Source organism: Macaca nemestrina, chromosome 1 (genome assembly GCF_043159975.1).
Source record: "Macaca nemestrina isolate mMacNem1 chromosome 1, mMacNem.hap1, whole genome shotgun sequence".
Taxonomy (NCBI): Eukaryota; Metazoa; Chordata; class Mammalia; order Primates; family Cercopithecidae; genus Macaca; species Macaca nemestrina.
In genome coordinates, this window is record NC_092125.1 from 217,253,092 (window position 1) to 217,279,679 (window position 26,588).

At 46.1% G+C, this 26,588-nt stretch overlaps 2 long non-coding RNA genes and 1 other non-coding gene across 3 annotated transcripts; 2 read left to right on the forward strand and 1 right to left on the reverse strand.

Moving 5' to 3' along the window:
* Window positions 1–1,007: 1,007 nt before the first annotated feature.
* On the reverse strand, window positions 1,008–26,129 carry LOC139364197 (uncharacterized). Its single transcript, XR_011625591.1, has 3 exons — window positions 25,126–26,129; window positions 12,942–13,112; window positions 1,008–2,386 (listed from the first exon to the last, which is right to left on the reverse strand). It is a non-coding gene; the product is annotated as an uncharacterized lncRNA (long non-coding RNA).
* Window positions 2,465–2,538, forward strand: TRNAN-GUU (transfer RNA asparagine (anticodon GUU)). The gene has a single exon. It is a non-coding gene; the product is annotated as a tRNA-Asn (tRNA).
* On the forward strand, window positions 9,859–21,919 carry LOC139364198 (uncharacterized). Its single transcript, XR_011625592.1, has 3 exons — window positions 9,859–10,512; window positions 14,905–15,134; window positions 21,706–21,919. It is a non-coding gene; the product is annotated as an uncharacterized lncRNA (long non-coding RNA).
* Window positions 26,130–26,588: the final 459 nt, after the last annotated feature.

Sequence of the window (26,588 nt, forward strand, 5' to 3'; positions counted from 1 at the left end):
CCAAGTCTAGCTTTTGTGCAAGCCCTGGACACGGGCACCGGCCAGTCAGCGGAGCCTCCTCACCTTCATTCGCAGCTAACGTGCTCGTTAGGCCTTCGGAAGAGGCGACTGGAGGCGATGCCCGCGAAGTTGGGAGGCGGGTGAGCGGCGGGTGAGGTCCTCGAGGGCGGTCCGGTTTGCTGATTGAGCGGTAGAGGGAGGCGATGTTCGCTGACCCGACAACGACAGCAGGTGGAGTAGGCACAAATGGAAAACTGTTGCCGGTGCCCTAAGCAGAAGGCAGGTGTAGAAATCAGCACTAGGACGTCGAAGCAGTGGTAAAACAGTCAAATCCCACAATGTCTACACTCTACCAAGAACTTGCGCACGCTCCCCCTTTTCCATTCAGTGCTCGCAAGAGGGGTTCGGAGAACCCCGCGTCCACTGTAAGCTCAGGGGGAAGCGGGAGCCAGGGAGGTGAAGTGCACAGACTGGGCAGAGGCGGCGGGCAGAACCGCGGGGGTGAGAGGGCGCGGTGGCTGCGGGGCGGGAGCCGCTGCTGAAAGGCGGCCTGGGTTGTCGTGTGGGGTGACTGTCGGTGGAATCTTTGGCGGAGAGCGGTTTGGAAGAATGGCGAGGGGCGGCAGTGGGGAGGGTGTTGACCCTGAGCGTCCGGCCCGGGCGAGGGGGCTGTGCTGTCCCGGCAGGGCATGGGCTAATTCCCACTTTCCTGGCGGGGGAGAGACCGTGGTCACGAAGGGGGTTGTCCCAGAGTGAAGCTTCTTCATCGCGCTCTAGAGTTGCTGATCCTGTGATTTCCTCAATGTGGGAAACGGTGTTTGTGCTAGAAGAGGGCGGCGCTCTTTACCTAACATAACGGGATTCAAGACTGACATCGCCTCACGCCCACCCTAAAACGCCCACCCTAAAACGTTTACGTGGCTTCCTTGTCTTTTTTTTTTTCCCTGTCCTGAAGTCGCCTCATCCTCACACCCCGTCATTTTTTTCTTCCACACTCGAGTCTCTCTCTCATTAAAAGCTCCACCAAATATTTGAAATATCTCAACCAGAAAGACTGCAATACATTATTTTATTCGTGGAAGCTACAGACCAGCTAGGTTGAGAGTTGCTTGATATTTTCTGCTAAACGGTGAGGCATAGGGCACCTCGGAAGGTTTCTCTTTGGGCCGTTGTTTGTGTACTATTGGGTTTCCTTCTTTTCCCCAGACAGTATGGCGCTGTGGGGCCAGCGGTAAACCCTGCTTTCTGGCTTTCTGGCTTTCTGGCTGCAGATAAAGGCCGCAGCTGGTGCAGGAATTAAAAGCAAACCAGAAGACACGTGGGTTCGCCCCAGTGGGTCCAAGATAGAGTCTGACTGTAGCAGGATTCGGACTGGAACAGAGGTTGCTGCAGGTACAACGCAGAGTATTAACCACTATAGAATCCCAGTGCGCCCCACACTTACTGCTCGTCGTTTTGCTTCCCCACCCCTCTTTTATTTATTTATATGTTTGTTTGAGAGACAGAATTTCACTTTGTTGCCCAGGCTGGAGTGCAGTGGCGCGATCTCGGCTCACTGCTACCTCAGCCTCTCAGGTTCAAGCGATTGTCCTGCCTCAGCCTCCCTAGTAGCTGGCACTACACGCATGCGCCACGAAGCCCAGCTAATTTTTGTATTTTTCGTAGAGACGGGCTTTCACCATGTTGGCCCGGCTGGTCTCGAACTCCTAACTTGAAGTGACTGATCCACCCACTTCAGCCTCCCAAAGTGCTGGGATTACAGGCGTGAGCCACCTCGCCTGGTCCCCCGATTTTTTTTTTAATGTAAAAACATTATGCGATTTTTACTTCTTTATTCTTGGGCAGCTACAAGTTCTCCTGATTTTCTCACGTGTTCTTCCCGTTTCCCGCTCTCCATTCTGATGCATGTCCCATCTTCTCTGCATCCAGCCGGTGCCCTCTGTACGGGCATCCTGGGCTGTCCCATTGTCTCGTCCTGGTCTCCCCTGCTTCTCCCTCCTCTTTTTCACTTTTTGCCTTTTGAATTCCCTGCCTCTTGCCCGCTCCCGCCCCACCAACCCCATCTACTGAAGCCGAGTTGAGTGAGGGGAGAGCAAGCGGAACAGATGATTGCCTGAAGGCGGCGCAAAAAGACAGAGCTATCATGAGAGCCGTCGGGGCCTTCAACTTCCCCGGGGCCCTATCAGGCCCAGGCTAGGGTCGCAGATCCAGGTATTTTCAGAGGCACTGGCTTCTGAAGTAGGCGAGGGTCAACGCAGGGTGAAGGCCATTCGGCCGCCCTTCTGGCTTCAGACGGATGCCATGCGCGCGTTTCTAACGTGCAACAACACGATGAGTCGACTCAGCCTCTCCGGTTTTCTGAAGCTTTGTTGTCTGCACACTTTTCCTGCAGAGAGCGAACAGCAACCGTTAAACTTCAGTGATTGCTTAATCTACGGTGAGATGAAAGCGACCATCGGACGTTGTCTCTGTGGCGCAATCGGTGAGCGCGTTCGGCTGTTAACCGAAAGGTTGGTGGTTCGAGCCCACCCAGGGACGTGATTTTAAATGTTGGCAGTTGTGGCCAGGCGCGGTGGCTCAGGCTTATTAATCTCAACACTTTGAGAGACCAAGGTAGGAGAAGCCTCACTTGAACTCAGAAGTTCAAGACCAGTGAGAATCCCATCTCATTAGAATAATAATAATAAATTGCCGTTATTTCTCCTCAGGCCTTGCACTGTATTTAAAAGTGAAAGACCAGTCGCTTGTGTCATGTGCATTCCATGAGGACACAAAGCAGAAGGTTCCCCTCTGAGCCTCCTAGAAAATACCATCCCTCCAGAACAAACTAGGTTGTATGCATGGGAACCTGAAAGTATATGAAGAGAGAAACCTCAAAAATTTTGCCTTGCTTTCCACAAAAATTAACCCATCACAGTCTCCTTCAAGTGGCATCATACCTCTTCACATTACTCCTCTCCCTGCCTTTATGCTGTTGTCATGCATTTTACTTTACACGTGTTATAAACCTTCCAATCCATCTTTATTACTTTTGTTTAAAGAGTCAGATGTGTTTTTGTTTTGTTTGTTTGTTTGTTGTTTGTAAGATGCGTCTTGCTCTATCAGACAGGCTGGAGTGCAGGGGCACAATCTTGGCTCACTGCAACCTCTGCTTCCCGGGTTCAAGCGATTCTCCTGACTCAGACTCCTGAGTAGCAGAGATTACAGGCATGGGTCACCACACCTGACTAACTTTTGTACTTTTAGTAGAGAAGGGGGTTCACCATATTGGCCAAGCTGGTCTCCAACTCCTGACCTGAAATGATCCCTGCCCGCCTCGGCCTCCCAAAGTGGTGGGATTACAGGCATGAGCCACCACGCCTGGCTAAACAGTCAGATGTTAAAATTATATATTTGCCTATGTAGATGTCATTTCTAGTGGGTTTGTGTGTGTGTGTGTGTTTGTGTGTACATCCAGATTTTCTTCCCGTGTCAGTTTCCTTCTGTCTGGAGGACTCCTTTAACTTGCCTATGAGATGTCTTAAACTTGCACTATCATTCACTGATGCTCTGGGAAAAAAAAAAATTTTTTTTTTTTTTTTGTTTTTTTTTACGCGGGGGCTCACGCCTGTAATCCCAACACTTTGGGATGCTGAGGCGGGTGGATCACGAGGTCAGGAGATTGAGACCATCCTAGCTAACACAGTGAAACGCTGTCTCTACTAAAAATACAAAAAATTAGCCAGGCCTGGTGGCGGGCGCCTGTAGTCTCAGCTACTCAGGAGGCTGAGGCAGGAGAATGGTGTGAACCTGGGAGGCTGAGCTTGCAGTGAGCTGAGATCGCGCCACTGCACTCCAGCCTGGGTGACAGAGTGAGACTCCGTCTCAAAAAACAAAAAATTGTTTCCATGAGTTGATGAGTTGTATTTTAGATGTTTCAATAATTCGTGGCTTTGTGTTTCTTAATCTTTTTTTCTGCAGTGTCTAATCTGCTATTAATTGCATCCAGTCAATTTATTATCTCAGGTGTTATTGTTTTTAATCTCTAAAGTTTGATTCCGACCATTTTTATATGTTCGATACCTCTGCTTGATTCTTTGGACCCACAAAATATTGTCATAATAACTGTTTTAAAGTCCTCTGTGTTCTTTTGTGTTTTTTTTTTTTGTTTCTTTTTTTTTTTTAGGACGGAGTCTCACTATTCTTTCCAGGCTGGAGTGCAATGCTGCGATCTCAGCTCACCACAACATCTGCCCCCCTAGCTCAAGCAATTCTCCTGCCTCTGTCTCCCGAGTAGCTGGGATTACAGGCATGCACCACCATGCCTGGCTAATTTTTGCGTTTTTACTGGAGAAAGGGTTTCACCATGCTGACCAGGCTGGTCTCGAACTCCTGACCTCAGGTGATCTGCCTGCCTCAGCTTCCCAAAGTGCTGAGATTACAGGCATGAGCCACCACGCCTGGCTGTCCTCTCTGTTAATTCTAACATCATGTTAGGTCTGGTTCAATTTTGATTAACTGATTATTTCCCCTCTTTATGGGTTATCGTTTCCTGGCTCTTTGCATACTTGGTATTCTTTAATTGGATACTGGACATTGTGAAGTTTACCTTCTTGCCTACTAGCTATTTTTAAATTCCTTTTTTTCCCTTGCCAGCAGGAAGTTATATTTTATAATTCCTACAAATTGTCTTGAATTTTTTCTGGGGTGCACTTAAGTGACCTGTAAACAGTTGGACCCTTTTGGATCTTGCTTTTATGAACTTTTACGTGGTTCAGAAGTAGTGCTCAGTCCCAGGCTGATTATATCCCATTACGAAAGCATTAAGAATTATGAATAATTCCAGTCTGGCTGGTGCGAACGGATACTGTTTTCTGCACCGTGTGAGTACCAGACACAGTTCCATGATTTTCTTAGGTGGTTCTTTCCCTGGCACTAGTGAGCTACTCTTTTCACAATCATGCACTAACTAGTGCTCTGCAGAATACTCTGGTGGCAGAACCTGTACATATGCCCCTATTCTCTCTCTGCTCAGCTTTCTTCTCACTGTATCTTTGTCCTATGAACTCTGTCTTGCTCTCCCTGGACACTTAGCTTCACTTCCTCAATTCAGGGAGTCTGCCACCGATCCTTTTCATTGTGCCTAGCCTGGAAACAATTGTGCACCAGACTGTCATTCCCTTCCATCCCAGATTGAACTCCAGAAAAATGAGAGGGTTCAGTGTAAGTGAAAACAGTTGGGCCATTGCATTCCGTTTGAACCAGTTGATTTGCATGTCTGTAAAGGAGTCTGGAAAATGAACCCTAGGCCTAATGTGAATGGTGAACAAAATCAGATCTAGAAGTAGTGAATGTATCGTAAGCTAAGCAGAATTTTTTAAACTAGCAGCATTAGTGATTCAGGTGGAATTTCTTCCTCTTCCCTAGGTTCAGTTTCTGGCCAAAGCATGTAGTTTGGTTTGTTTTGGTTTGGTTTGGTTTGGTTTCTCACTGTCAACATAACCTCATTTGTTACATCTGCTGGAGTCTTTATTACTCACTTGGTGAGTCTTGTCTAAATAGAGATTCAGCAGCCAGGAGCATGGCCACTGTGAGCTGAGGAAATGTGAGAAAAAAAAATTCCATTGGCTTTTTTTTTTTTTTTTTTTTGAGAGGGTGTCTCAGTCTGTTGCCCAGGTTGGAGTGCAGTGGTGCGATCTGGGCTCACTGCAAGCTCCGTCTCCGAGGTTCAAACCATTCTCCTGCCTCAGCCTCCCGAGCAGCTGAGACTACAGGTGCCCGCCACCTCCCCCGGCTAATTTTTTTGTATTTTTTAGTAGAGACGGAGTTTTACTGTGTTAGCCAGGATGGTCTCGATCTCCTGACCTCGTGATCCACCCGTCTCGGCCTCCCGAAGTGCTGGGATTACAGGCTTGAGCCACCGCACCCGGCTGGCTTTTTTTTTTTTTTTTTTTTTTTTTTTAGAGGAGTCTCACTCTATCGCTCAGGCTGAAGTGCAGTGGTGTGATCTCAGCTCACTGCAACCTCAGCTCACTGCAACCCCCGCCTCCCAGGTTCAAGCGATTCTCCTGCCTCAGTCCCCCCAGTAGCTGAGATTACAGGCATCCGCCACCATTCCCCACTAATTTTTGTATTTTTAGTAGACACAGGGGTTCACCATGTTGGCCAGGCTGGTCTTGAACTCCTGACCTCAGGCCATCCACCCACCTCCGCCTCCCAAAGTTCTGGGATTACAGGCATGAGCCACCGTACCCAGCCCCATTGGCGTTTTTGGAATAAAAGATGGTAATACATTGTCTCCTCATCAACGTGTCTGCCATGGGGGCAGGGTTGCGATACTGGAGGAATTAGTGCTTGGCCTGAAGTGTAGCAACAACCCCTCCAGCCCACTCCACTCACCTTCCAGAGAGGGAGGTAAGTTCTGGTGTGTTTCTATGGGTTTATAACCTTTAGAACTAGTAACCTTTTCACATTAGTCTGTATTCCTGGTGGATCCATGAAGTCCTGGCAAAAACAATCATACAGTCACGGTTGATCCATGACATTTGTGCTGGGCCTTGGGCAGAAACTGAACCTCCAGGAAGACGTGTATATCTGAAGTGGGCTGGTAGAAAGCTGAAAGGAGAGCCCTTGGACCTTTGACCTGGGTCAAGGGCAGGTCCCTGAGGATTCAGATGCCTTGGCCTGCAGCTACACCAGTGCTGGCCACTCAGTGGTTCCAAGCAGCATTCTGGCGCCCAAGTGCCTAGGGGCTCCCTCCAGAGAATAGAAGGCAAAGCAAGCCCTGGATGCAGTGACCCCAAACCTGTCAAGGAGAATAGAAGGCAAAAGCCGGAGAAAAGGGTGAGAAAGTGGGTGAGAGCCTTCCGGGACCTGTACACCACACATCGGGAATTGTGTCTATTAAAACTGTTGGTTCCTGAAGCCTCTGGAGGGTGGGTTGGGCAATTACAGTTTTCTGAGAAAGATTATTTGGGGGTAGGGAAAGGTATGCATGGTTAATATAAAAATATTTGAGACAGGCCGGGCGCGGTGGCTCAAGCCTGTAATCCCAGCACTTTGGGAGGCCGAGGCGGGCGGATCACAAGGTCAGGAGATCGAGACCACAGTGAAACCCCGTCTCTACTAAAAATACAAAAAATTAGCCGGGCGCGGTGGCGGGCGCCTGTAGTCCCAGCTACTCAGGAGGCTGAGGCAGGAGAATGGCGGGAACCCGGGAGGCGGAGCTTGCAGTGAGCCGAGATCGCGCCACTGCACTTCAGCCTGGGCAACAGCGTGAGACTCCGTCTCAAAAAAAAAAAAAAAAAAATTTGAGACAGAGTCTGGCTGTGTCACCCAGGCTGGAGTACAGTGGCGTGATCTCAGCTCACCACAACCTCTCCCTCCTGGGTTCAAGTGATTCTCCTGCCTCAGCTCTGGAGTAGCAGGGATTACAGGCACACACCACCATGCCTGGCTAATTTTTGTATTTTTAGTAAAGACAGTGTTTCACTATGTTGGCCAGGCTGGTCTCAAACTCTTGATCTCAAATGATCCGCCCACCTCCATCTCCCAAAATGCTGGGGTTACAGGCATGAGCTGCAGAGCCCGGCCAAAAAATATTACTTTTGTGTGACACAGTGGCTCACACTTGTAATCCCAGTTATTTGTGAGGCTGAAGTGGGTGGATCACCTGAGGTATAGAGTTCGAGACCAGCCTGAATAACATGGTGAAACTCCCATCTCTCCTAAAAATACAAAAATTAACCGAGCGTGTTGGTGCACACCTATAATCCCAGCTATCGGGAGGCTGAGGCAGGAGAATCACTTGAACGTGGGAGGTGGAGGTTGCAGTGAGCCGAGATGGCCCCACTGCACTCCAGCCTGGGCAACAGCGAGATTCCATCTCAAAAAAAAAAAAAAAAAAAAATCTATCTATCTATCTATCTGTCTATCTATCTATCTATCCGTCTATTCTTAGTTGGTGTGAATATGGAATATTGACTCCACACCCTTGGCTTGAGGTCCAGATGCAGCTTCAGATTGGTTTTCTCAGGCAAATCAACCTGTTCCACAGCTGTGCTCTGAGATGGAGGGCAGCCAAGCAGCACCCCCAGGAAATAACTCCTGAGCTTTCAGAGAGGTAATCACTTATTCACTGTCAGCCCGTGGAGAAATTCAGGCGTTAGAAGAGAATGAAGAGAACGTTGTGAGATTTCCTGATCTAAAACTCTACATTGTTGTGTTACCCTCAACCTCCCTTGCTGAAATGATGGCCCGCTGACAAATGTGCGCTTCCCTCCTCACCACTCTGACTAGCAGACCAAGGTGTGGTTCGCTGGGAGCAGATTTGTTGATTAGTAATGGCATTCCTTTCATGTTTCTTTAGAATCACCTACGTATTTCCAACCTTCAGAAAAGCCAAGGCGTTGCTGCCCGATTTCAAACCGGGGACCTTTGACACGTGAAGCGAACATGTACTCACTACACGACACAAACCCTCCCAGTTCCCGGCACAAGACGTATTCCTGAAAATGTTAACGTCTGCTGTTTTTAACTACTAGAGTTTCCAATATAAGAAATGTGACGGCTTTTCAAAATTTGAGTGAAAAAGACGCCAGGAAACACAGGCAGAGAGGCTGAACCCTCATTTATGGTTCCACACCTAACCCAAAACCAAGACCCTAGGGACCCCCAGTCTGGCTTCGGGATCCCGCATCTTATGCAGGGTTTCCAGGAACTGAGTGCCCGTGTGTGGGATTCTCATGGCTGACTCTCTCTGGCTCCCAGAAGCTTCAGGAGCTGATGGGTTTTGAGCGACGGAGCCCCGAGTGCCCCGTGCTACACAGGAGTGTTACTTTCATAACACTTTGCTACCTGAACTTACATCTTCTCTGCAGGAGGTGGGAATTTGAAAGGAAAAGTAACTGAAGTTTTGCTAGACTTAGAAAACCTTCTGGGTGTAGTAGAGATCCTTGTTAGACGTGGGGACAATGGCAAGCATCCCAAAGGGCTCCTCACTAGGGTGTCTGTAAAGCAATTGGAGCAAATTCAAATTAGATGGCTCAAAGAAAAGGAAACATTTTCCTGGGAAAACAAGAAATTTGGCCTGAAACTGGTTCTTTACATTTTAATACTGTTTTACAATTGGACTTATTCAGTAAAAAGGAAGGAAAGTGGGAAGAATTTCCTTACATACAGGCTTTTATGGCCCCTACCAGGAATCTAACGTAAGAGTCACTGCAGGATGTGTCTGGCTCATGTCACGCACCAAGAAACTGCGTGGGATATCCCCGATGCTCCCTTCCTAGCGGCACCCCCTGGAACACCCATGCCCTCCCCTGGGTCTTCTCAGTCCCCCAGTTCTGAAAGGGGTCCTGCCAGTTCTCCAGTGCAGGATTCCACCCCAGTGTCATCAGGAACCCCTCCCTTTTATTCAGCTAGCTCCAGCCTATATCCCCCACTGCTCAAGGGAAGTAAGCCCAACCACTACCACCAGGAGTGGAACTCTGTATCAGCCCCTGAAATCGAATCTGTGTCCACTGTGGGAGGTAGCTAGCAGAGATAAGGGAACAATCACAGTATATGTGCCATTTCCTATGTCCAAATTGGCTTTATACAAGGAGAAATTTGGCTGGTTTTTGAAGGCTCCAAGGAAGTTTATAGAGGAGTTTGTTAGGTTGATCGTGTCCTTGGATTTAACTTGGCACAACTTTCAAATATTATTGTCCACTTGCTGTACTATAGAGGAGACGCAAAGGATTCTGGGTACTGGCCTGTGACTGTACAGATAGAGTAGCTGCTCATATCCAAGGCCATGCCATTTATGTAGGAGGAGATGCACTTCCACATAGAGACCCTCAGTGGGATTATCAGAAGGGTTCCCAAGAACTTGAATGTAGAAATCACATGCTAACTTGTTTAATAGAAAGTATGAAAAGGTGTGTGATTAAGCCAGTTAATTATGACAAGGATAGAGAAGTAACACAGTGGAAGGATGAAACTCCCATTCTGTTTTAGGGCTGCTTGGTTGAGGCACTCAGGAAATATACTAATGTAGACCTAGACACCCCGGAAGGGCGGGCTCTTCTGGGCATGCATTTTATTACTCAATCTACCCTTGACATAAGGAGGAAGTTACAAAAGGCAGGAATAGGACCCCAAGCTCCAGCAGCCAACTCTTAAACGTGGCCTTTGGAGTTTATAACAATAGGGACAGGGCAGAGGAAGAGGAGAAAACTCAAAGAAATAGCCAAACATTGCAATTGTTCACAGCTGCTTTCAGCCTCCTACTCCTTTTGAGCTACCCGTCGTGGGAAAGTGTTGCAAGAGTGGCTTTGGGATGCCCAGACAAAAGCCAGCGCGTCAGCCCCTGGGCCGGAATCAGTGTGCCTTCTGTCAGCAAGAGGGCCACTGCAGGAAAGACTGCCTCAGGCTCCAAACGGAGTCTGAGCTCCCTGGACCCCTGTTGGCTAGGAGAACACAGGACTGACAGGGCCCAAGGTCCCCAAAGCTTCTACCGGACACCTTACCATATCTACAGAAGAGCCTCAGGTAACTCTTGACATGGTGGGTAAAAATATTGAGTTATTGGATATGGGAACCACCTTCTCAGTTCTGACCTAGTCCTTGGGGCCACTGTCTTCCCACTCCTGTACTGTAATGAGGATAGATGACCAGCTAAAAGCTAGGAGATTCACCCATTGCTTTAGTTGCGCTGTGGGGAACCATATGTTTTCCCACAGATTTTTGCTGCTGCTTGAGTGCCTTTTTCCTTTACTGGGATGAGACTTACTTTCCCAATAACAGGCTGCAGTTCAATTTGTAGCACCGCAAGGGAAGGCCACAGGGCTTCCACAGACATGGAATGAGATGGGAAATGAAGAATGCCAATCACTAAAGCGGTAGTCAGGGGCCTCTCATCAAGATCCCTGCCTTTCACCATTCTTTTACCAACTTCATCTTCTTATTGGGGAACATGAGGCAACTTTAAGGGCTCTTACGGTTTCAAACAAAGCAGGGCCAAGTGCTAAGCAAACTCCACAGGGATGCCTCCCACATGAAGATATGGGAAGTATAAGGCAGGTTGACGGGGCGGGGAAACACTGAAGACCTCTGAGTAGGGCTTTTCTAGCATTAGGAAAGGTGGGAGCACCTCCTTGAGCTGACTTATATGTACTAGGGAGTATCTTCCTCTCTATAAAATATCTCTCCTGCACGTCTTTTGTTGTTGTTGTTTGACAGAGCATCATTCTGTCACCCAGGCTGGAGTGCAGAGGCACCATCTCGGCTCACTGCAACCTCCGTCTCCCAGGTTCAAAGGATTCTCATGCCTCAGCCTCCTGAGTAGCTGAGACTACAGGCATGCACCACCATGCTAGGCTAATTTTTGCATTTTTAGTAGAGACGGGGTTTCCTCATGTTGGCCAGGCTGGTCTCTAACTCCTGACCTCAAGTGATCCACCTACCTAGGCCCCAGTGTGCTGGGATTACAGGTGTGAGCCATCGTGCCCGGCCCTGAACATCCTTTACAGATGGGAAAGACCTTCTTCTGCACCTTATGGTGAAATTCGAAAGAGAAATAAGGATGCATTTGTCAGAGGATGGTATGAGTAATAAAAGTCACATACTTATACCCATCACTGACAAAATGACAAGCCTAATATGGTTTATATTACACGAAAGCTCAGTGAGTGAATTAATATAGTCTCCTCCTATTGCCTAGAAGAGTGTGTAAGGCATATAGTCCCCTAATAATCCAAACTTTTGCCCCCAAAGTCAAACATTCAAGTAAGAGACAGGAGATATAGGTCAAGGTTTTAATCTACACACACACCAGTGACGCTACCAACCCAAAGGCTCTTATATACCTGGAGAAGCTCCAATGGCCAGCGTGGAGTTCTTCTGGGAAAAGAGCATGCTGGTGGCATTGCTGTTAGATTCAGCCTTTTCTCTAGCAGATAGCCTCGCTGTTTGTGTGGATTGAATTACAACATTGAGACTAAACTAACAAAGATCTTAAAAATACTTTAGTGCTGCACAAAGATTGAGAACCCTGGCTATTTCCAAAAGGTTGCCAAGATCAAAGTCTTGTCTCTGTAGAAATCCCCTGATATTCTCGTAGTCAGACGGAACCTTATGGGAAAGCAAGCACCTGAGGGGAGATGGAGACTGGAGCTTCAAACCCAGGAACCATTACAATTGCACCTTCAAACATATGGACAAGCCTGCCAACATTCTTGGGATGGCTAGAACAGCTTGGGAAAACTGTTCAGGAACTATAATTATCAAGAATATTTCAGGAAGGCTGGGCGCGGTGGCTCACATCTTTAATACCAGCACTTTGGAAGGCAGGGGTGGGTGAATTGCTTGAACTCAGGAATTTGAGGCCAGCCTGGGAAACAAGGCAAGACTCTGTCTCTATGAAAAAGGCAAAAAAAATAGCTGGGAGTAGTGGCATTCATCTGTGGTCTCAGCTACTCAGGAGGCTGAGGTGGGAGAGCCATTTGAGCCCCAGGTTGTAGGATGTGGTAAGCCGAGATCATGTCACTGCACTCCAGCCTGGGTGACAGCACAAGAGACCCTGTCTCAAAAAATATATATATTTCAGGAAAGATAAGATGTCCCATTTTAAAGAAGGAGAGCTGTTCAACGGATTTGTACATAGCTGAGAGTCTGCCATAATCTCTTCACTCTCTCCATTCTGGCCTGCTTTGAGTATACCAGCTTGTAGATGCCAGTGGGGGCCAGAGTGACTGAGGTGAGGACAGGAACACAGCAAATTACCCAACCCACCAGGGACCTGTACTTGAGACTTGATCCCAGAGCTGTGTTCAGCCTAATCACTTTTTTAAAGTGAATCTTTAGGGCCTGCGTGCAGAGAATGACGTCTGTCAGTTTAGACAGAGGTGGTGAGCATGTAGAATGTAGGAGCTACTGAGAGATTGATGGAGCTTTATGTTTCTTATAAAAGGAGCACTCACTGGCTATATCCAGAGCAGAGGGATCTATCTTCCTGTGCATGAAAGAGGAAGGCATTGCTGCTGGGAAGCTGGTGGGAGTCATGGTGGCTGGAATCAGTCAAATAGTGTTGTTCATCTAGTGAGTCCTCCAGGACTTCATCCGTTTCTTCCTCCTGGACCTCCCTCCTGAGCCTGGTGGAGTAGGCATGACAAGGGATTAAACCAAGGCAGCCTGGAACCACAGCTTCATAGCTAGTTCTGATCTGAAGCTCACGGAAGAGGCACCAAAAACCAAAGGGTCCATCATATTAAAGAGGAAGTATACAATCCACTTTTGACTGGGAGTAGAGTGTGCCTAGAGTTAGTATAGAAGTGAGAACAGCAAGTGATCAGTGCATTGACCTCATAACACACAGATAAGGCAGTAGACTCAATAACTACTCTAAGATACACTCAGGGCACACAGGACACAGAGACCCATACGGTTGGCTTCAAATTGCTGTGTTCACATTTTATTTAATATTATGTGGAGTGGTCCATTGAATATTGGCTCTTGAGACAATGCAACCTCCCAGGGCTTTAGCAGATTTTAGACCCCTAAATCTAAATACCTGGTATGGTTTCAATGTATTTTTCTTTTCTTTTTTTTTTTCTTTGAGACAGAGTCTGGCTCTGTAGCCCAGGCTGGAGTGCAGTGGCGTGATCTCAACCTCAGCTCACTGCAAGCTCCACCTCCCGGGTTCACACCATTCTCCTGACTCAGCCTCCTGAGTAGCTGGGACTACAGGCACCCGCCACCGTGCCCAGCTAATTTTTTTTGTATTTTTAGTAGAGACGGGGTTTCACCGTGGTCTCGATCTCCTGACCTCGTGATCCACCCGCCTTGGCCTCCCAAAGTGCTGTGATTACAAGCGTGAGCCACCGCGCTCGGCCAATGTATTTTTCAAGGTAATTTCCTGGCTATAAAATATCTGCCAACATAATTCAGGACAACTGTGCAGAAACCAGATACGCATCTCACTTTGGTTTTTAAACATACAGGTTTTAAAGATACAGAAACCAGGGATCCCTGGTTAGTTTACGTTTTGGTAAGACTGTCTACTTAACTAAGTGTGAGAAATTGCTAGGACATAGGAACCAATGCAAGAACTGCAAAGGGAACAGAGAACCCTTTTTAAAAGGACACATTGTATAATCTGTCAAGAAAAAAGTAACAATCAGCAGTTTCTGATTTTTCTAGATCTGGGACTTTTAACCTCTTGAGCCCTTGACCCTGGAATCTTCTCTAGAATTGGTCAGTCCACCATCAACCCCTTCATCATTCAGAGGTACCTGGGAGCCAGTAGCTTTTGCCTGTCTTCATTTTTCTTACTGTTTTGATTTTCTGCAAACTAAAATTAGAAAGAGCTAGTCAGAAATTAAGCAGGTCCCGGCCGGGCATGGTGGCTCACGTCTATAATCCCAGCACTTTGGGAGGCCGAGGCAGGCGGATCACAAGGTCAGGAGATCGAGACCACGGTGAAACCCCGTCTCTACTAAAAATACAAAAAAGTAGCCGGGCGTGGTGGCGGGTGCCTGTAGTCCCAGCTACTCAGGAGGCTGAGGCAGGAGAATGGCTTGAACCCGGGAGGCGGAGCTTGCAGTGAGCCGAAATAGTGCCACTGCACTCCAGCCTGGGCGACAGAGCGAGACTCCGTCTCAAAAAACAAAAAACAAAAAAAAAACAAAAAAAGAAATCAAGCAGGTCCCATTTCACACATTGCACACATGGGGCCTATATGATCAGGGACATAACACTTTACACGTGTGTTCAGAATGCTCTGCGAGAATTACTGCAGGAGGCCTCAGGTTGTGTCTTTAGAGAAGTGGCCTGGCAGGCTTGCCTGAGCCCACTGGACAGGGTGTCCCTGATGTGGTGAATCATCACCAGGACATCAGCTGCCTGAAGCAGAGCAAAAAGTTTAAAATGTCTTTTGTTCCCCAGCTCAAGGAATACTTGCCTGCTGCCCTTTGGACTTCTCCAGTTGTAACCTTCCTTCCTGCCACAGGCTGGTTGCCAGACCATGACTGTGTGTCCCATTGCTGCTCACACACAGAACCTGCTCCAGTCTCGGAGAGGACAAATAGCCCTGTCCTACCTTTACTCCAAAACCAGAGGACGGCCCAGGTGCCTTCAAGTCTGTCCCTGTTGTGCTTCCTCAGATGTTCTTGGAGGTAATTCTTTTTTTTTTCTCAGTTTGTTAGTGAGAATTCGGGGTGATTCTATGAAAAATATTCCAGTATAAATCAAGTTTTCCAACACCAGCTTCTACTATATCCAGTGCCTAAACTAACCCCAAAAGATTTGGACAATTTATTGGGAACTGAAAATAAATAAATAAATACATACATACATACATACATAAATAACCCTGAAAGAGAAATACGCTCATGAACATTAAGATACTCCTTCAACTGATGTGTACAGCAGCCATGGAATTATGATTTGACCCACTTCACAAATGAGGAAAAGAAATTCGAGAAGGTTCACTCACTTGCACAATGTGAGTAAATACAGTACTAGACTAGAGCGCAGGTGATTCTGATTCTTAGTCCAGGGGTCTTCCCATTCTAACAAGCTGCCTTCTGTCATACTCTTCTTTCTGACCACAAAGATTGAATGGAGCCTTCTGCTTCTGGTCAAGTTGGTGTAATAGGGACTAGATTTGTCCTCTACCTTAAACAACTAAGAAACTGGAAAAAGAATTTTAAACTATAGCTTCAGCATTGGATATAGTGCAGTACAGTCCAGTGATCCCTGAGAGAGAGAAAATAAAAGAGGTGAGCCCTATGATTGCTCCAGTTTACTGCCTGAGATTTTCACCTGCAGAGCAGGGAGGGAGGACCCAGGCAGAGCCTGGTAGTAAGTTTGAAGAAGTCAGAGTGGCTAGACATCACAGGACAGACTAGAGAGTAGATTGCTGCACAGACAGAATGCCTTGGATATCTGTCTTCCATCTTCAGCGAAGTACTGATTAGTACGTGTATTTGAGGAAATTAGGCAAAGCAGGGAAGAAAACTTCCCAAAAGGAATAATCTCTGTAGCTCACACAGAGCTTACAACACTTGATGTTTCCATCAGCTAGAGTGAAAATCCCTTTTAGTAAAGGCAGCATTGGTTAGAACAGGGGTCCCCAACCCCCAGCACTGGTCCATGGCCTGTTAGGAATAGGGCCGAACAGCCGGAGGTGAGCAGCCGGCAAGAAAGCATTACAGCCTGAGCTCTGTCTCCTGTCAGATCAGCGATAGCATTAGATTAGCATTGGAGCACAAACTCTATTGTCAACTGTACATGCCAGGGATCGAGGTTGCGCGCTCCTTATGAGACTCTAACTAGTGCCTGATGATCTGAGGTGGAACAGTTTCGTACTGAAACCACCCAACTCCCACCCCTACCAACCCACCCCCACCTCGTCTGTGGAAAAACTGTCTTTCATGCAACCAGTCCCTGGTGCCAAAACTGTTGGAGACCACTGGCTTAGAATCTTCAAAAGACTATTGCCTCCAGTGTAAACTATGGACTTTGTGTGATAATGACATGTCAATGTCAGTTCATTAACTGTAACAAATGAACCATTCTGGAGAGAGATGTGGATAGTCTAAGAGGCTATGCATGTGTGGAGGCAGGGGGTATATGGGAACTTTGGTACTTCCTGCTCAATTTTGCTGTGAATCTGAAACTACTCTAAAAAATAATGTCTATTTTCTTCAAAGGCATATTGCCTCCATAGTATGAAAAAAATAGCCGTTGACTAATAGCTGCTCTTATCCTGCCTAAAAAAATTAAAAAGCCAGCTTGAAAAGACGCAAATGTTTTTAAGTAACTTTGTTGTATACCAAAACAAAGCTAAAATAATTTTTTTTTTTTTTTTTTTTTTTTTTTTTTTTTTGAGACAGAGGCTCGCTCTGTCGCCCAGGCTGGAGTGCAGTGGCGCAATCTCGGCTCACTGCAAGCTCCGCCTCCCGGGTTCACGCCATTCTCCTGCCTCAGCCTCCCGAGTAGCTGGGACTACAGGCGCCCGCCCCTGCGCCCGGCTAATTTTTTCTATTTTTAGTAGAGACGGGGTTTCACCATGGTCTCGATCTCCTGACCTTTTGATCCGCCCACCTCGGCCTCCCAAAGTGCTGGGATTACAGGCGTGAGCCACCACGCCCGGCCAAGCTAAAATAATTTTAACACAAAATGCAAAAAATCCAGCACTCAATAAGTTACAATTCACAATGTCTAACAGCAAATCAAATAATGTTAAGAATGCAGAGAGACAGAAACTATAATCCATGATGAGAAGGGGGAAAAAAATCTATCTACTTAAACTGACTTAGAAAGGACACATCAGATGAGAATTAAAAAACAATAGAAAGGACACAGATGACAGAGTCTGTAGACAAGGACATTGAAACAAGTATGACTATATTCCTTGTATTAAAGAAGCTAGGCCGGGTGCAGTGGCTCATACTTGGAATCCCAGCACTTTGGGAGTCCAAGGTGGGCGGGTCACCTGAGGCCAGGAGTTGAAGACCAGCCCAGCCAACATGGTGAAACCCTGTCTCTACAAAAAATACGAAAATTAGCTGGGCATGGAGGCACACGCCTGTAATCCCAGCTACTCGGGAGGATCACTTGGGAGATGGGAGGGTCACTTGGGTCTAGGAGTTTGTTGCTGCAGTGAACCAAGATCATGCCACTGCACTCCATTCTGGATGACCAAGTGAGACCCTGTCTCAAAGAATAAAAACAAAATAAATAATAAAAGGATTTTGGTCAATGTCTTCATATACTTCTTGCTGAAAACCAATGTTAAATGTTATACTGGCATCTTTTCCCCCACTGGGGAAGCACATTAGTTTTGTTTGTTTTTTTGCTGTTGTTGTTGCTTTTAATAGACAGGGTCTACCTCTGCTGCTCAAACTGGAGTGCGATGGCGTGATCACAGGTCACTGCAGCCTCAAACTCCCAGGCTCCAGGGATTCTCCTGCCTCAGCCTCCTGAATAGCCACGACTACAGGCACGTCACCACACTCAGCTATTGTGTGTGTGTGTGGGGGGGTGTGTGTGTGTGGGTGTAGATGGGTTCCTACTATGTTGCCCAGGCTGATCTCAAACTCCTGGGCCCAAGTTATTCTCACACTTTGGCCTCCCAAAATATTGGAATTACAGGTGTAAGCCACCACACCTGGCCCATGTTGGCTTTTCACTTAACTTGAGGACAAGTTTGATATTCATAACTCCTAACCCCACTCTCCTTTTCTATGTGTGGGTTGCTTTGTGTTATAATCTCTATATACATATTTTGTGCTTGTCACTTATGATTTTCATTCTAACTCCACAGAGTTTCTTTCCAATCTGTCACAATCACTGAAATAATTTATGCATATCTCTTTAAATACATGTAGGGGCCACCTAATTTAGAATGACTTATAAACTGTTACTCTATGTTTGAAGCAGTTTTTATGGAACACTAATGATTTGCATTGAGCCAAAGCCATTTGCCTGAGGATATATTCTCAGACAGAGCATGGTAAAAACCAAGGTCATGAGTCTGTGCTGGTTGGTGGTGATCGACAGCATTCCTGTGCAATGGGGATTAGTGGGATAGAAACTGAGGTTTTAAAGATGGGCTTAGATAGGCAGAAGAGAAGTGATCCCCTGATGTACCTCTTCACTTCCTATGTATCAATTCCTCCCTGGTTTTGTGAGACTGAGATAGGGAGACTCTTATGGAATATCTGTCCCTTCCCTTCAGCTGCCTGACTTTCCTGGGCTCCTGGCTGGCCTACACATGTGTAACGATGGTCACCTCCACATTCATGACAAATAGAAGGACAGAGAACCAACAAACTGCATATCCTACGTGCTAACCTGAAACTAGACTGTGTGATAGTATTAGTTTGTGAGATATATCAGAAACTATATGATTTTAGTCCTTTTAAATTTATTCAGATTTATTTTAAGGGCTAGCATATGGTCTATCCTATAGAACATCCCATGTGTACTTGAGAGGAAGTATATTCTGTTTTTGCTGAGTGGAGTATTCTATAGATGTCTGGTAGGTTATGTTGTTTAAATCTTTTATTTCTTTTTTTTTTTTTTTTTTTTTTTGAGACGGAGTCTTGCTCTGTTGCCCAGGCTGGAGTGCAGTGGCCGGATCTCAGCTCACTGCAAGCTCCGCCTCCCGGGTTTACGCCATTCTCCTGCCTCAGCCTCCAGAGCAGCTGGGACTACAGGCGCCCGCCACCTCGCCCGGCTAGATTTTTGTATTTTTTAGTAGAGACGGGGTTTCACCGTGTTAGCCAGGATGGTCTCGATCTCCTGACCTCGTGATCCGCCCGTCTCGGCCTCCCAAAGCGCTGGGATTACAGGCTTGAGCCACCGCGCCCGGCCTAAATCTTTTATTTCTTTACTGATCTTCTGCCTAGTTGCTCTACCCATTATTGAAAGTTGTGGTATTAAAGTCTCCATCTACTATTGTTAAATTGTCTATTTCTACCTTCAGTTCTGTCAGTTTTTGCTTCCTGTGTTTTTAGGCTCTGTTAGATGCATATGTATTTATAACTGTACTCTGTTCCTATGGATTAACCCTTGTATCATTACAAAATATCCCTCATTGTCTTTGGTAACTTTTTTGTCTTAAAGTCTCTTGTTTATTTTGTCTGGTATTAGGATAGTTGTTACTGAAACACCAGAGGTTTGATTTAAGTCTTGCCGCTCACTGCACAGAAAGACATTCACTGAGCCAACTCATATTGCCAGGGAAGAAGACTTTCATTAGATACTGCAACTTAGGAGGTAGGAAATCAGTCTGAAATCCATCTTCCTGACCAACAAAAATTCGGGGTTTAGACAGCAGGGAAGAAATGTAACTACATGCAGGAAAACAGGAATTAGGGAGAGGTAAGAAGGAAGAATTGTTCAACAGGAAGCAGGTGGTCACTTAGGCAATTATGATGGGGTAAGGGGTCTGACATCTCATTGTGCAGATGTGATACTCTGGTAAATTTCAGTTCTTTGATACTATCTGGAAGACCCCATGGTTGGTTTCCTGAGAAAGGAACTCAGATAACACAAATGTAACTTTCTCAAATTTTAAGACTGAGAGGGTCAATTTCTATGTTTATTCAAAAGAAACCTTAAACATCAGTTCTATGGGACAATTCGATTGGCTTAAAAGTCACTTCAGGTTTCTCATGGTTGCTAATTACATAATTATGTTACATTGTATGGCAAAGGGATTTTGCAGATACAATTAAATTAACCTTAAAATGGGGAGATAATCCAGGTTGACTAATCTAATCACATGGGCCTTTAAAGTCTGGGTCTAGAGGTCAGAGATCAGCAAACTAGGAAGTCAGAGAGATCCAAAACATGTTAGTGATTCAATGAGGAAGAAACTCTTCATTGCTGACTTTGAAGATGGTGAGAGTCACAAATAAATAAATTCCTCAGTCCAACAACTTCATAATTAGTGCTACCTGCAATTATGAGCTAACAATATTTTTAAGTGCATTTACAATATGTGGTGAACAGATTCACATTGTCTCTGCCTAGTCTTCTCTTTTGCTTTGTCCCTGCATGCTACTATGTCTGTCTAGATGGGGGGACACAAACGCCAGGCCTTTGTGCAGCCTTCTCTCCTCTCTTGGAATGCTGTGGCTCTCTAGAGCCAGATAGCACTGCTGAAGGTAGCTGAGTACAGGCAACTGGTGGTGTTAGAAGCCACAGGCCTTTGATTAATCCAGGCTCTAACCCTTACCCACCTCAAAGTCCTAAGAGTCCTCCTTATAGTTTCCTATCAGATTTATACAGATTATTACCCACAAACCTTGCTCTTCCTTGGACCCCTAAGGCCAGGGCTTCTAATATCTTCATCACTTTTGAAGTATCTAGTAACTCTTCTTTCTGGAGTTTCAGTTACTTCATCCCCACTGCCTAGTGAAAAGTCACCAGATGACCAGTCCAAAGCCTCATACACACATCACGGCTAAACAGTGACTAGATGATATTTTGTCTAGATCAGCCATGGGTATTGTCAAATGTGACAAGGTGATCAAATCCAACAGAAAATTCCAAATTATGGGGACAGGGCCTCTGAATTGGATAAATCCCTGCAGAAAAATAAATAAATAAATAAATAAATAAATAAATAAATAAATAAATAAAATTTAAAAAAGGGAGAGCAGGGGGAAAAAAAAGGCAGCCATGAAGAAAATAAAGGTTTTGGCCGGGTGTGGTGGCTCATGCCTGTAATCCCAGCACTTAGGGAGGCCGAGGTGAGTGGATCACGAGGTCAGGACATCGGGACCATCCTGGCTAACACGGTGAAACCCTGTCTCTACTAAAAATACAAAAAAAATTAGCCGGACATGGTGGCGGGTGCCTGTAGTCCCAGCTAGTCAGGAGGCTGAGGTAGGAGAATAGCGTGAACCCAGAAGATGGAGCGTGCAGTGAGCCCAGATCACACCACTGCACTCTAGCCTGGGCGACAGTGCGAGGTTCCATCTAAAAAGAAAAAAAAAAGAAAAAAAAGAAAAGAAAGGTTTTGTCTACCTGAGGGGCTTTATTTATATAACAAGGCCACGTTTGCTAGCCAAAGCAAACTAAAAGAGCAATGGTTGTCACCTCATACCCCAGACTGCAGTTCAGTAGCTAAGGTTCTGCCCCTTTTGCCACCATGACAACCTGGGTTCGCTTCCTAAATCAATTTCTTTCCAGTTTGATATTTGTGTTACTTTTGAACATTTTTTCCAGGAAGTTTTTTTTAGCAGGATCTTTGTTGGCTTTCACCCCAGCTGTTACAGAACAGCTTGACTGAATTCAAAATCCAGACGGTCAGATGGTATCCTGAGAAGATGGTGGAATGAGAAGCACCTGGAATCTAGACAACAACTGCATGGGCAGGATCTGTCTGATGTAAATATTTCTGAACTCAGGAGCCTACTGAAGGCTTGCAACTTCCGGAGGAAGGCCTAGATGGTAAATTGTAGATAGTTTCAGTCAATTTCAGCCCTTAGCACAATAGCAGCTACCCAACACTACCTCCAACGCAGTCAGCTTGTGTTCCTACAGTAAGCTGCACACATCTTTCAGGATCCAGAATGGCCAAAAAGGATGCTGTCTCCAAATATTGGGGGTCTGGGCCAGGTGCAGTGGCTCATGCCTGTAATCCTAGCACTATGGGAGACTGAGGCGAGTGAATTACCTGAGGTCAGGAGTTCAAGACCAGCCTGGCCAACATGGTAAAATTCTTGTCTCTACTAAAATTAGCCAGGTGTGGTGGCAGGCACCTGTAATCCCAGCTCCTCAGGAGGCTGGGGCACAAGAGTCACTTGACCCAGGAGGCAGAGGCTGCAGTGAGCTGAGATCACACCACTGCACTCCAGCCTGGGTGACAGAGCAAGACTCCATCTCAAAACACACACACACACAGACACACACAGACACACACACACAGACACACACACACACACAGACACACACACACAGACACACACACAGACACACACACACACACAGACACACACAGACACACACACACACACAGACACACACACAGACACACACACACACACAGACACACACACAGACACACACATTGGGGCTCTGTTCTCTAATGGCTGATGGCAGCACAGAGACAAAGAGGCTGGCAGCTACTGTTGTACCTCCCCCCATTGTAGCAAGCTCCTCACCCTAAGCTGAATCAATTTCCAGAAAGTTTAAAGGGACGGTACCCTTTTTTCACCTTCCCTCAATTTTTCTCTTTTTCCCCTTTTGGGAGCCAGACATTAAAGGATAAAATATTCAAGAATAATTGCATATATAGGTAAAATTAGGTTGTGACCACACACCCAGGGAAAGGTTCAGGCTCAGAAAACATCTGTGAAGACCGTAAGTTTATACCTCAGGGCTGATCCTTGGCATACACATAACCTACAATAATCAAAAAACAAAACAATAACGAAAAAACAGAAAACCCTGAGGAAGGAGGAGAATCTAGTTTCTAGAGTTAACCACACTAGTCGATTCAAATGTCCAGTTTTCAACAACAACAACAATAAAAATAAATAAAAATAGGCCGGGCGCGGTGGCTCAAGCCTGTAATCCCAGCACTTTGGGAGGCCGAGACAGGTGGATCACGAGGTCAGGAGATTGAGACCATCCTGGCTAACACGGTGAAACCCCGTCTCTACTGAAAACACACAAAAAAACCAGCCGGGTGAGGTGGTGGGCGCCTGTAGTCTCAGCTACTCTAGACTTGCCCAGACTTGCATTGTGGAATTTCTAAAGAAGAGGGAGAGAAGGGCAAGAGAGAATATTTGAAGAAATAATAGCTGAAAACTCCCCAAATTTGATGAAACACATGAAAACAGACACAGTAACCTAACAAACTCCAAGTAAGATAAAATGAAAGAGACCTACACCAAAACACATTATAATCAAACTTTCAAACATCAAAGACAGAGAATCTTTAAATCGGTAAGAGAAAAGCAACTGGTCACATGCAAGAAATCTTTAATAAGATTATAAACAGATTTCTCATCAGAAACTTTGGAAGCTGGAAGGACGGGAAATCAGAAGCTGCCAATGGCCAGGAGTGGTGGCTCATGTCTATAATCCCAACACTGGGAGGCCGAGGCAGGCAGATCACTTGAGGTCAGGAGCTCAAGACCAGCCTGGCCAACATGGCAAAACCCTGTCTCTACTAAAAATACAAAAATTAGCCAGGCATGGTGGTGGGTGACTGTAATCCCAGCTACTTGAGAGACAGAGGTGAGAGAATCACTTGAACCTGGGAGGCGGAGGTTGCAGTGAGCCAAGATCACACCACTGCACTCCAGCCTGGGTGATAGAGTGAGACTCCGTCTTCATAAACAAACAAACAAACAAACAAAGGAACAAACAAAAGCTGCCCATGAAAGGGAAGAGGATCAATAAATGGGTATTCCAAAAAAGTCAAAAGTCACACAAATAGCAAGCCAAAATAAACTGGTTCCCTGACTGGAAATTGAACAGGCTATGGCAGCAAAAGCACAGAACTTTAAGGACTGAACTGCAAGGTGAGCAGACTTTGTTGTGAATCCTGGAAGGGATCCAGAGCAAGCAGTTTGAGCTGATGAAGAATTTTAACTTTGTTTTGGGTCAAATTTTGCTCTTTAATTTAGTCAAGAGAATTTTTTCCCTACACAACACAGATAATATTGTCAAGACAATTTTTAAGGGTAGCCATGACACTAGTATGTGCCTTTCTTTTAATTTGATCTTCCTATCAACTGTTTAAAATAAGAGATCTCTAAAATCTTTTTTTTTTTTTTAATTCAGGTATCTAATTTAAGGGATCCATCTTCAGGCCACTGGCAATTAGAATTTCCAATGGTGTAATTATTCCAACAGCAATTCAACCAAATAGCCTCTTTGTGGAAAGTGCAGGATGTCATTTTCCAGGCTGACCTTCTGGGAAGGGCAAAGAAGAGGCAATTCCGAAGATTCCCCTGCAAGAAAAAAGTTCAATGCAAGGAGTAGGCGACAGGTGGTTAAGGATGATGTCTGCCTCCAGTAACCCACAAATTTGTGGGGGCTTCCTGTCACAGACCTGTGAATCTATGATACCAGGTAGGCCCTCTTGCGACTGAGCTTTCCTAGGACTAACCAGGTAACAAGAGTTGAGATGACAAAAGCCTCAAAGGGATGGGACTTCTTAAGACAAACCCCAAGAGCTTGACATAGTCAGAACAAAAAGTGTGCTTGGGTTCCCAGCCATTTTCAGACAGGCCACCTAGTATGATCTGAAAATGACTACCTCTTACCAGATAGCAGAAACCAAGAGGAAGTGCTCCCACTTGGTCACAAGTCAAGCTCTCAAGGACATAAAATAAGATGAGAAGGAACCTCAACCAGTACCCCCTTTTATGACAGAATAACACATAGAGACAAAGACAGAGGAACAGACAATTTCTGGGAAGAAAAGGATTAAACAACATGAATTGGTACCACAAAGTACCAAAAAGCACACCAGAGTCACTACACCCAAGACTAGTCACACAAATTCTTTTCTCCAATTAAGCAAGATTTTGGAGAGGGAAAAGAAAGAAACAGTGAGTTTTACTGTCCACTTGATCAGATTCCACACAGAGGAGGAGGCCGGGAGCCCCGCTGGTAAAAAGAAATTCTTACCTTTATGACAGCTGATCAGATCCTGGATTATTCACTGTAGATTCCAGAAGAGCAGAGCTTTCGTATCCTGCTTACATCTCCAAAACTGTAGGGACCAATGGAAACCCTCCCTCTTAACCCTCTGAAGTTTCACTCAAAAATCAAGTCACAAAAGCAGATTAATTGGAGAAATGCCATAAAATGTACTAACATGTACATGGGGAGAGCCACAGAGTGATTACCCTACCCTACCCACAATGGGATGCAGAAGCTTATCTACCATCTCCAGGTAACAGAATGAATGAGGGCTCAAAGTATGGCCAAAACCAGGTACCATCAGAGTTAGAGGTATATCCACGTATTGTGGGCAAGACAGGTTATGGGAGGGAGAGAAGAGGGGCTTGGCTAGCAAAGATGGTCTTAATATGTAAATGAAACCTTTCCGGTAGCAGCTCTCAGAGAGAATAAACCCTCAAAGTTTCTTTCAGACGTATACAGGTGTCAGACTCTCGGTTAATCTTCCCTAGATCTGGGCAAGGAAAGACTTGGCTGTGTCAATGCAGATTCCCTACAGATGCAAATCTCCCCACCAAAAGACAACTTTGCAGGGCTACTTCTGCAGCTGGCTTTCTGAACAGACATCTCAAAATATGTCAAAGGAATGTATTTTGGGGTAAAATATTTTTAATTCCTTCACATCTACAGCCTGATGCACCTGCCGTTTCAACGCACCATTGTTGGTGGCAACTCCATTCTTCCCTACACTCAAGCCAAAAAAACAGATTCTCCTTGAGGTTAGTCTTTTTCTCACAGCACACATCCAATGTGTCAGAAAAATTGTGTTTCCTGTTTGGTTAATTACAGACTTTGATCTGTCCAATCTTTCTCTTTCTTGGTCTCTGAATTTTGGCAAAGGAGTCTCCTGATACAGGCGGGATCGATTCGACCGAGGATTCTCAAACCCGTCAGACATTTCAGAGCCTTAATCTCGGGGTCGGGGTTTGGGCCGCCCTTGAACATTTTTTGGGGGCCTACCCGTCAAAATCAGCCTGGCCAGGCGTGTCTTCAAGGCCCAGGGGCAGGGCGAGGTCCTCCCGACGCTTCTTGAAGCTTCTCCCGCCGGGTGGGCAGCCACCCTCCCCTTCCCTCTGACCTGCAGAGAAGCTTCAGGGGGCATTTATTCAATTTGTTAGGAGCCCACGAGGCGCAGGTGCGCGGTGACTCTGTGGTTCCCAGCACACCCGCCGCCCTCCTTGGTCCTCTCGCTGTCTCAAGCGGGCAGTAATGTTCCGGGTGAGCTTGGGCTCCGAAGACACCCAGTCAGGGAGGGACCGGTAGGGAAGGGCACCGGCCCCTTAGGCCCTTCGCAGTAGGGATCTGAAAAAGGTCTTGAAGAAGTAGAAAGGGAGAGTTGGCAGTAGATCAAAGGGAAAGAAGGAAATCCTAGGAGATTTCCTATCTGAAGGCACCATGACAGAAAGTCC